The 9,509-nt window shown below is 41.3% G+C and overlaps 1 long non-coding RNA gene across 2 annotated transcripts in view; it reads right to left on the minus strand.

The window, feature by feature from the left end:
- Gm17576 overlaps positions 1-9,477 on the minus strand; it is a 43,156-nt gene extending 33,679 nt beyond the window's left edge. The window contains exons 1-2 of one of the 2 annotated variants that reach the window (XR_870501.3): positions 9,230-9,477; positions 4,143-4,329 (exon numbers count right to left, since the gene is read on the minus strand). This is a non-coding gene — a long non-coding RNA (predicted gene, 17576). Of the gene's footprint in view, positions 1-4,142; positions 4,413-9,229 lie in introns of those variants that run through there. The other variant, XR_001778577.2, reaches the window with a different exon arrangement.
- Positions 9,478-9,509: the final 32 nt, after the last annotated feature.

Raw genomic sequence — 9,509 nt, forward strand, 5'->3', positions numbered from 1 at the left:
TCCATGGATGCCTTGCTCCCAATTCCAAGAAGGGGAAAAGTATCCACACCTTGGTCTTTGTTCTTCCTGAGCTTCATGTGTTTCGCAAATTGTACCTTATATCTTGGGTATTCTAAGTTTCTGGGCTAATATCCAATTATCAGTGAGTACATTTCATTTGAGTTCTTTTGTGATTGGGTTACCTCACTCAGGATGAGGCCCTCCAGGTCTATCCATTTGCCTAGGAATTTCATAAATTCATTCTTTTTAATAGCTGAGTAGTACTCCATTATGTAAATGTACCACATTTTCTGTATCCAATCCTCTGTTGAGGGGCATCTGGGTTCTTTCCAGCTTCTAGCTATTATAAATAAGGCTGCTATGAACATTGTTGAGCATGTGGCCTTCTTACCGGTTGGAACATCTTCTGGATATATGCCCAGGAGAAGTATTCTGGTAGTACTATGTCCAACTTTTTGAGGAACTGCCAGATTGATTGCCAGAGTTATACCTGACTTCTTAACAGAAAGACTATAAAAACAAGAAGGACCTGAAAATATATCTGGCAGACTCTAAGAAACCACAGATGACATTCCAAACTACTATGCCCAGCAAAACATTCAATCAGTATAGATACAGAAAACAAGATATTGCATGATAAAATAAAAAATCCAGCCCTACAGATGATACTAAAAGGAAAGGTATAATCCAAGGAAACTTGAGTTACACCTATGAAAACACAGGAGATAAATATTCTCACACTAGAAAAACCAACAGAAGGAAAACACACACACACATTTCTAACATCACCAACTCCCCCCACCCCCACCCCTGCTGCCGACATCACCATCACTACCACCACCAACAAAATAACAGGAATTAGACATTCCCTCAGAGTAAAGGATTGGAAAAAGATTTTCCAAGCAAGTGGACCTAAAAACCAAGTTAATCTAGCCATTCTAATATGTAACAGAATAGACTTGTGGGGAGCCGCCCTCACATTCGCCGTTGCAAGATGGCGCTGACATCCTGTGTTCTAAGTGGTAAACAAATAATCTGCGCATGTGCCAAGGGTAGTTCTCCACCCCATGTGCTCTGCCTTCCCCGTGATGACAACTCAGCCGATGGGCTGCAGCCAATCAGGGAGTGACATGTCCTAGGCGGAGGATAATTCTCCTTAAAGGGGACGGGGTTTCGCCATTCTCTCTCTTGCTCTCTTGCTCTCTTGCTCTTGCACTCTTGCTCTCTTGCTCTCTGGCTCCTGAAGATGTAAGCAATAAAGCTTTTGCCGCAGAAGATTCCGGTTTGTTGCGTCTTTCCTGGCCGGTCGCGAACGCGTGTAAGATAGACTCAAACCAAAATTAATCAAGAGACAGAAGGACACTTTATGCTTATCAATGGAAAGGTCCACAATAATGTTATTTAAATTTTTAATACTTATGCCTCAAATGCAAGGGCATTCACATTTGTAAAGAAAATTATACTTTAGCTTAAATCACACATCAACTCTCACACATTGATAGTGGAAGACTGCAGTACCCTGCCCTTACTAAAGGACAGGTTAGCCAGACAAAAACTAAACAGATAAACACTGGCGCTAATAAACATCTTGTACCAAACGTACCTAACACATCCACTGAACATTTTATCTAAACAGAAAAGAATGCACTTTCTTCTCAGCACCTCATGGAACTTTCTCCAAAATTCACCATGTACTTGGTGACAAAACCAGTCTGAAAAGATAAAAGAAAACTGAAATAATGCCCTATATCCTATCAAACAACCACAGGTTAAAGCTGGAATTCAACAATAACTGAAACAAGAGAAAGCATACAAACATGGAAACTGAACTGCTTTACTGAATGACTTCTGGGTTAAGGGAGAAAGAAAGAGGTTAAGGACTTCCTAGAATTCAATGAAAATGACTGCACAACTTACCTAAACTTATTTGATACAATGAAAGTTGTGCTAAGCAGAAAGTTTATAGCAGTAAGTTCCTTCATAAAGAAGTTTGAAAAAGACAGAATATTAAAAGCAGTAAGGGAAAAAGGTCAAGTAACATACAAAGGCAGAGCTATTAGAATTACACTTGACATCTCACCAGAGACTATGAAAGCTAGAAAATCCTGGACAGATGTTATACAGACCCTAAGAGAACACAAATGCCAGCCCAGGCTACTATACCCAGCCAAACTCCCAATTACCATAGATGGAGAAACCAAGATATTCCATGACAAAACCAAAATTTCACAATATCTTTCCATAAATCCACCGCTACAAAGGATAATAGATGGAAAACACCACACAAGAAGGGAAACACTACACCCTAGAAAAAACAAAAAATTAATATTTCAGCAAACTTTGAGTTTAGACGATAGCTACAAAAACATAATTCCACTTCTAATAACAAAAATAGCAGGAAGCAACAATCACTTTTCCTTACTACCTCTTGACATCAACAGACTCAATTCCCCCAAAAAGGCATATACTAACAGATATGTAACTAATATGTAAACAGGACCCAGCATTTTGCTGCATGCAGGAAATGCACCTCAGTGCAAAGACAGACACTACCTCAGAGCAAAAGTTTGGAAAACAATTTTCCAAGCAAATGGTCCCAAGAAACAAGCTGGACTAGCGATTCTAATATTGAATAAAATCAAATTTCAACCAAAAGTTTTCAAAAAAAGATAAGGAGAGGCACTTCCTACTGGTCAAAGGTAAAATCTACCAAGAAGAACTCTCAATTTTCAACACCAATGCTCCAAATGCAAGGGCACCTAAATTCATAAAAGAACCTTTACTAAAGCTCAAAACACACACCACACCCCACACAATAATAGTGAGAGACTTCAACACCCCCCTCTCAGCAATGGACAGATCATGGAAACACAAATTAAACAGACACAGTGAAACTAAAAGAACTCATGAACTAAATGGATCTAACAGATATTTATAGAACATTGCACACTAAAGCAAAAGAACATACCTTCTTCACAGTACCTCATGGTACCTTCTCCAAAACTGACCATATAATTGATCACAAAACAGGCCTCAACAGACACAGGAAGATTGAAATAATCCCATGTACCCTATCAGACCACCATGGACTAAAGCTGGCCTTAAATAACAACAACAACAACAACAACAACAACAACAACAACAACAGCAGCAACAACAAAAAACAGAAAGCACACCTACACATGGAAGCTGAACAACACTCTACTCAATAATAACTTGGTTAAGGAAGAAATAAATAAAGAAAATAAATACTTTTTAGAATTTAATGAAAAGGAAGACACATCATACCAAAATTATGGGACACAATGAATGCAATGGTAAGAGGAAAACTCATAGTTCTAAGTGCCTCCAAAAAGAAACTGAAGAGGGCTTACACCAGCAGCTTGACAGCACACCTGAAAGCTCTAGAACAAAAAGAAGCAAATGCACCCAAGAGGAGCACATCGCAGGAATGAACCTAACTCAGGGCTGAATCAACCAAGTAGAAAAAAAAAAGAGCTATACAAAGAATCAACAAAACCTGAAGCTGGTTCTTTGAGAAAATCAACAAGATAGATAAGCCCTTAGCCAGACTAACAAGAAGGTACAGAGACAGTATCCAAATTAATAAAATCAGAAGTGAAAAGGGAGACATAACAATGAAATATATCTTAAAATGATTGTTTTGTTTGTTGTTGAATATTAACAGTTGAAAATATTAAAATCATGTTCTACAAAAAAAGAAATGGAAGCTGAATATGAAAATTTTATCATGAAGGTGTACAGTGACCTAACTAAAGTTTTATTAAGCACTGTCTGAATCTGCCAGTAGATATTGGACCAGAAAAAAAGATAATGTCACTGGAAAAAAGAAGAAAGAAAGAAAAAAAGAAAAGGAAAGAAAAGAAAAGAAGAGAAGAGAAGAAAAGAGAAAAGAAAAAAAAAGAAAAGGAAAGGAAAGAAAAGAAATATAGAGAGGAGCATCTAGCACAAGAGCATGAAGTGACCCACAGTGTCGCAGGACCAGCAAGGGGAACCAGAGAAGGGCACCTGGCTCCAAGATTTTTGCCAGCTCCCTCTTCTACCCTACCTGCCCATCCGGGGGAGCACACAGCTGCCAGTGGATGAGAAAAACCCCAGCTCTCTCACTATACTGAACTTACCATAGGTAGAGGTAGAGAGAATGGATCAAGCCACCTGTGAACGCTCTGGCCAGTCCAGGTTAATGAGCATGAAATGGAGTCCCTTGTAGTGTCTCGCTGTGTCCCGAGGTCTTGGGGCAGTCCCATCTATGTGAGGGAGCCAGGTCTGGGTGCCAACATCAAGAGAAGTAAGCTCAGGTCTCTGGCCCTAAAACAAGTACCTTGGTCTGAGCCAACAGAATGTCAGGCTTCTTTCCTATAGAATAATAAATCCATGTTCAGAAGACTCTCCAAGCCAGGGGACATCTGTATATCAGAGGAAGAACTGTGGAGTTCAACAGTGCCTGCTCCACAGTCAGCTGTGGCCCCTTACATAGGCTCCTGGTGCAGCCAGCATGTCTGGCCTCCTGAAGGCACTGAGTTATTTCTGGACTAGGAATCCAGACCAGAGACACCTAGCAGCCGCAAATTGACCCTCCTGCCTTGTCGCCCCCTCCTATTTATCTGCGATGAGGTCAGAAACTGACATTGTATATTCATCCCTGGCCCCCAGAACCTGTCACTAAACCCTTTTTTACCAACAGACTCTGTCACCAGACAGAGCTGCCTCACTGCCAAAGACACAGTTTAATGGATGCAGATAGTGATGAACTTCACAGAGGTTGGTGTTCCGAGGGTGCGGGCAGCCACCTGTGCTATTGTAGTGGGGAGTGCCCTCCTCCTTGTAACCTGTACAGAGACATCATGCACTGCTCTGGCGTGACTATGGTTTCTGAGCAGCTGCTGGACTTAATTAAATGGCCCTCCGTGGGTTTCTCTTGGAGATGATGACCCATGTAAAACCCCCATCCACCTGCAAAGCAGATCCTCTAGATGTGCCTGCTCCTGCCTGCTCCTAGCCCTGCCTCTGTCTGGAACCCACCCAGACATGAACAGGCTTCTAATTGGATGGTGGCTTGCCAGGGCCTTCCCACATCATTAGGATTCATCAACATAATGCCTTGGCTCCAGCCACAGCTGCCCAGCCAATCATGGGCCACCTTGACCACAGGAAGGAGGTTACTTGTGATGTGAGCTCCTGCTGAGACCTCCTTTACATCACTGTCAACGAGGAGGGGCTCCAGAAGGACTTGCCACCAAAAGCATGCTGAAGCCTGCCATCAAATATTGATAAAGTCAGAGGGGAGAGGACTATGTAAATGACTTATCAATGGCCAGGCCTGGCTCTTAGGCCCTGCAGTCAGGGAGGGGCCTACATGGTGGGCTTGCTGTTATTGTTGTTTTTTTGGTGAAACTCCTTATTTGATTTATTGACTTGAATTAATTTTTTATTGGTTATTTTCTTTATTTAAATTTCACATGTTATCCCTTTTCCTGGTTCCCTCCCTGCACCCCCCCCCCCCCCCAATGCTCGAAGCCAACCATTGGACTGAACTCAGGTCCCTACCAGAGGAGTTAGAGAAAGGACCAAAGGCTGTTGTTTTTAAACAGGGGCACTTGGATTTATTTTTACTCTGAAACAATTTGTGGAGCATGTTTGTTAGATTGGGCTCATGAGGCAAACACCACACAGGCATTCAAGGTCAGAGCCACTAGCTTGCCACATGGGTGACCTGCCTTCCCAGGAGGAGAGGATGAGGCCTGAACCACATGCTCCTAAGGCAGCCCAGGCTGGGCCTATAGACTGCAAGCCCTAGAGGCAATGAGGAATGGGGATGGGAAGCAGGTATGTGAGACAAGAAACTTCTGGAAGATTTCTTACCTTTTGAGCTTAGTGAGACCTTTGAGAATGTTCTGAGCTTTCAGCAGCATTGTGTTGTGTTACTTAGGGCTCTTACACTGTCTCCTTTTATCCTACATGCACCTGTGCCCATCCTGTTAGGAGACAGTTTCCTGAGTCCAGTCATCTCAGAAACTCCTTGGAATACCTTGCTGACAGGGTCAAAACTGAGTTTATGTTCCTAGGCTCCACAACCTAACTCCTTCCTGTTCTGCTCCTTCAGGTGTTCCAGGTTTGTCTGATGGCCAGTGGAGGATGTAAAAAGGGAAGACAGCTGTTATCCCTTTATGTAAACTAAGGCACACAAGTCATAAGTGTGCTGCCTGTCTTGACTTAACTAATGTGTGTAACTTGCCCACTCCTTTGTTCCCTTAGCATTCTAAAATTCTGGGTAGAGTCCAGAAGGGGACCTGACTGCAAAAGCTAAATCAAGGACCCTGAACCAGGTGACCCAGATAAGGCCCAGAATGTCACCAATGTTAACTTCCTTGTTAATCTCCTTGCTTAAGCCCTTATGTCAAAATTGGTCAATGCAACAAACCCCCCTTGCTTTGTGTTTCCATTCTATAAAAAGGTTGTACAGTCTCCATTCAGGGATACAGTTCAGATCATGAAATGGCCACCTTCCTGAGCACTCAGAAAATAAAGCTTTCATTTTTAAGCTTCAAAAATAAATAGGCACTATCAATCACAGGCCATTAATATCTCTCTATATAAATGGACTCAATTCCCTAATTTAAAAAAAAACACATATAAGCAAATAGAATGGATGTGAAAACAAGATACACCATTGTAGTGCATACAAGAAACACACATCAGCAATAAAGATATGTAAATAAAGTCATTACCTCAGAGTACAGGGCTGAGCCAACATTTTTCAAGCAAGCAGACCTAAGTATCAAGCTGGGTCAAACCAAGACGTAAACCTTCTAATATCTAATATTATAGACTTTCAAACAAAGGTAATCAAAAGAGACAGGGAAGGATACTTCATAATTATCAAAAAAAAACTACTTATATGATATCTCAATTCTAAACATCTATGTCTCAAACACAAGGACAACCACGTTTGTAAGAGAACACAGTTAAAGCTTAAAGCACACACCAGAGCCCACAGATTATTAGTGGGAGACTTCAACACTTCTATTTCACCAATCTACAGATCATCCAGACAAAAACTAAACGGAGAAATAATAAAACTAACATGTTATCACTCAAATGGACCTATGTAATATGTGTAGAATATTTCACCCCAAATCAAGAGCATGTAACTTTTTCTCATCACCTTCTGGAAATTTCTCCAAAATTGACCATATAGTTGGTCACAAAGAAAGCCTCATCAGATACAAAAAAATTGAAATGACCCCTTACATCCTATCAGAACACAGTAGGTTAAAGCTAGACTTCAACAAAAACAGAAATTCCAGAAAGCCTACACACTCATGGGAACTGAACCACTCTCTACTCATTGATCTCTGGGTCAAGGAAGAAATAAAGAAATTAAAGACGTTCTAGAATTCATGAAAATGAAAGCACAATATACCTGAAATTTAAGGGACACAATAAAAGTGCTGCTAAGAGTAAAGTTCATAGCACCAATGGCCTCCATAAAGAAATTAGAAAGCCCTCATTCCAGAAATTTAAAAGTACATCTGAACCCATGGAAGGAGTTACAGAGACAGAGTTTGGAGCTGAGACAAAAGGATGGACCATCTAGAGGCTGCCATACCCGGGGATCCATCCCATAATCAGCCTCCAAACGCTGACACCATTGCATACACTAGCAAGATTTTGCTGAAAGGACCCTGATATAGCTGTCTCTTGTGAGGCTATGCCAGGGCCTAGCAAACCCAGGAGAGGAGGCTCACAGTCAGCTATTGGATGGATCACAGGGCCCCCAATGGAGGAGCTAGAGAAAGTACCCAAGGAGCTGAAGGGATCTGCAGCCCTATAGGTGGAACAACAATATGAACTAACCAGTACCCCCCGGAGCTCATGTCTCTAGCTGCATATGTATCAGAAGATGGCCTAGTTGGCCATCAGTGGAAAGAGAGGCCCCTTGCTCTTGCAAACTTTATATGCCTCAGTACAGGGGAACACCAGGGCCAAGATGTGGGAGTGGGTGGGTAGGGGAGTGTGTGGGGGGGAAGGTATGGGGAACTTTTGGGATAGCATTGGAAATGTAAATGAAGAAAATACCTAATTTTTAAAAAAGTACATCTGAAAGCTCTAGTAAAAGAAGCAAACACACACAAAAGGAGTAGACAGCAGGAAACAATCCAAATCAGGACTGAACTCAATCAATTAGACACAAAGAAAACAACACAAAGGATCAACAAAATCAAGAGCTGGTTCTTTGAGAAAATCAACAAGATAGACAAACCCTTAGCCAAACTAAAAGGCATAGAGACAGTATCCAAATAAACAAAATCAGAGGTGATAAAGGAGACATAACAATAGACAATCAGAAAATTCAATGAATTAATAGGTTTTACTGAAAGACCTGTATCCACAAAGTTGGAAAGTCTTAATGAAATGGACTTTTTTTTCTAGACAAATACCACTTACCAAAGTTAAATCAAGACCAGGTTACCTATTTAAACAGTCCTATACTCCCTGAAGAAGTAGAAGCAGTAAAAGTCTCACAACCAGCTCTTATCCTTTTGCTCTCTTGCCTCTCTCTTGTCCCTTATACCCCTTCTCTCTCACTCCCTTCCCCTCTCTCTCCATGTGACCATGACCAGCCTCTATGTCTCTACTTTCTCCTTCTGTCTGCCTTTCTCTGATTCTGCTACCCTCTTAACTCCCCTCCCCATGACCTACATAAGCTCCATTCTATACTTTAAGAGAAAAGAAAAAAAAAGTCTCATAACTGAAAAGCCCAGGACCAGATGGTTTTAGTGCAGAATTCTACCAGAACTTCAAAGAAGAACTAATACTCCTCACACTAGTCCATAAAATAGAAACAGAAGGAACACTGCCAAACTCATGGTATAAGCAACAGTCACCCTGATACCTAAACCAAGAAGCACTGAACAATGACAGAGAACTTCAGACCAATTCCTTTTATACACATTGATGCAAAAATACTCAAGAAAAGACTTGCAAAACAAATCCAGCAGCACATTAAAAACATCACCCATCATGGTCAAGTAGACTTCATCCAGGGATGCAGGAATGATTCAATACATTGCTAGGGTTTCTCCTTAAAGATAAAAATGTTTTTAAAACAGAGTGATGGGTGCATAATTTTAATGACATACTAAGAAAGCACTACTAGATTGTATACTTTCAAAGAATGAACTTAGTACATAAGTGTATTACATACCTGTAAACCCATTATTATTGAAGAGGCCACATAACATATTTGTGGTGTTGGGTCTGGGTTTGGCAACACAGGATGATTATTTTTGCCCCATCAGGTCAGTTAGGTCCACATATTGGCAGGGCTGCAGGGTTGCAAAGGATCTGAACCATCACCTATCTGCCCTCAGTATTCCCTTTGAAGGCTATGCACAGAGATCTAGTGCAGAATCAAAACTGACAGACACCGAGGAGGGTGGGCTTTTGCCACTGCAGTCTGAGGCAGGCATGCATAGAGCATAAGC

This window comes from Mus musculus, chromosome 8, assembly GCF_000001635.26.
Source record: "Mus musculus strain C57BL/6J chromosome 8, GRCm38.p6 C57BL/6J".
NCBI lineage: Eukaryota > Metazoa > Chordata > Mammalia > Rodentia > Muridae > Mus > Mus musculus.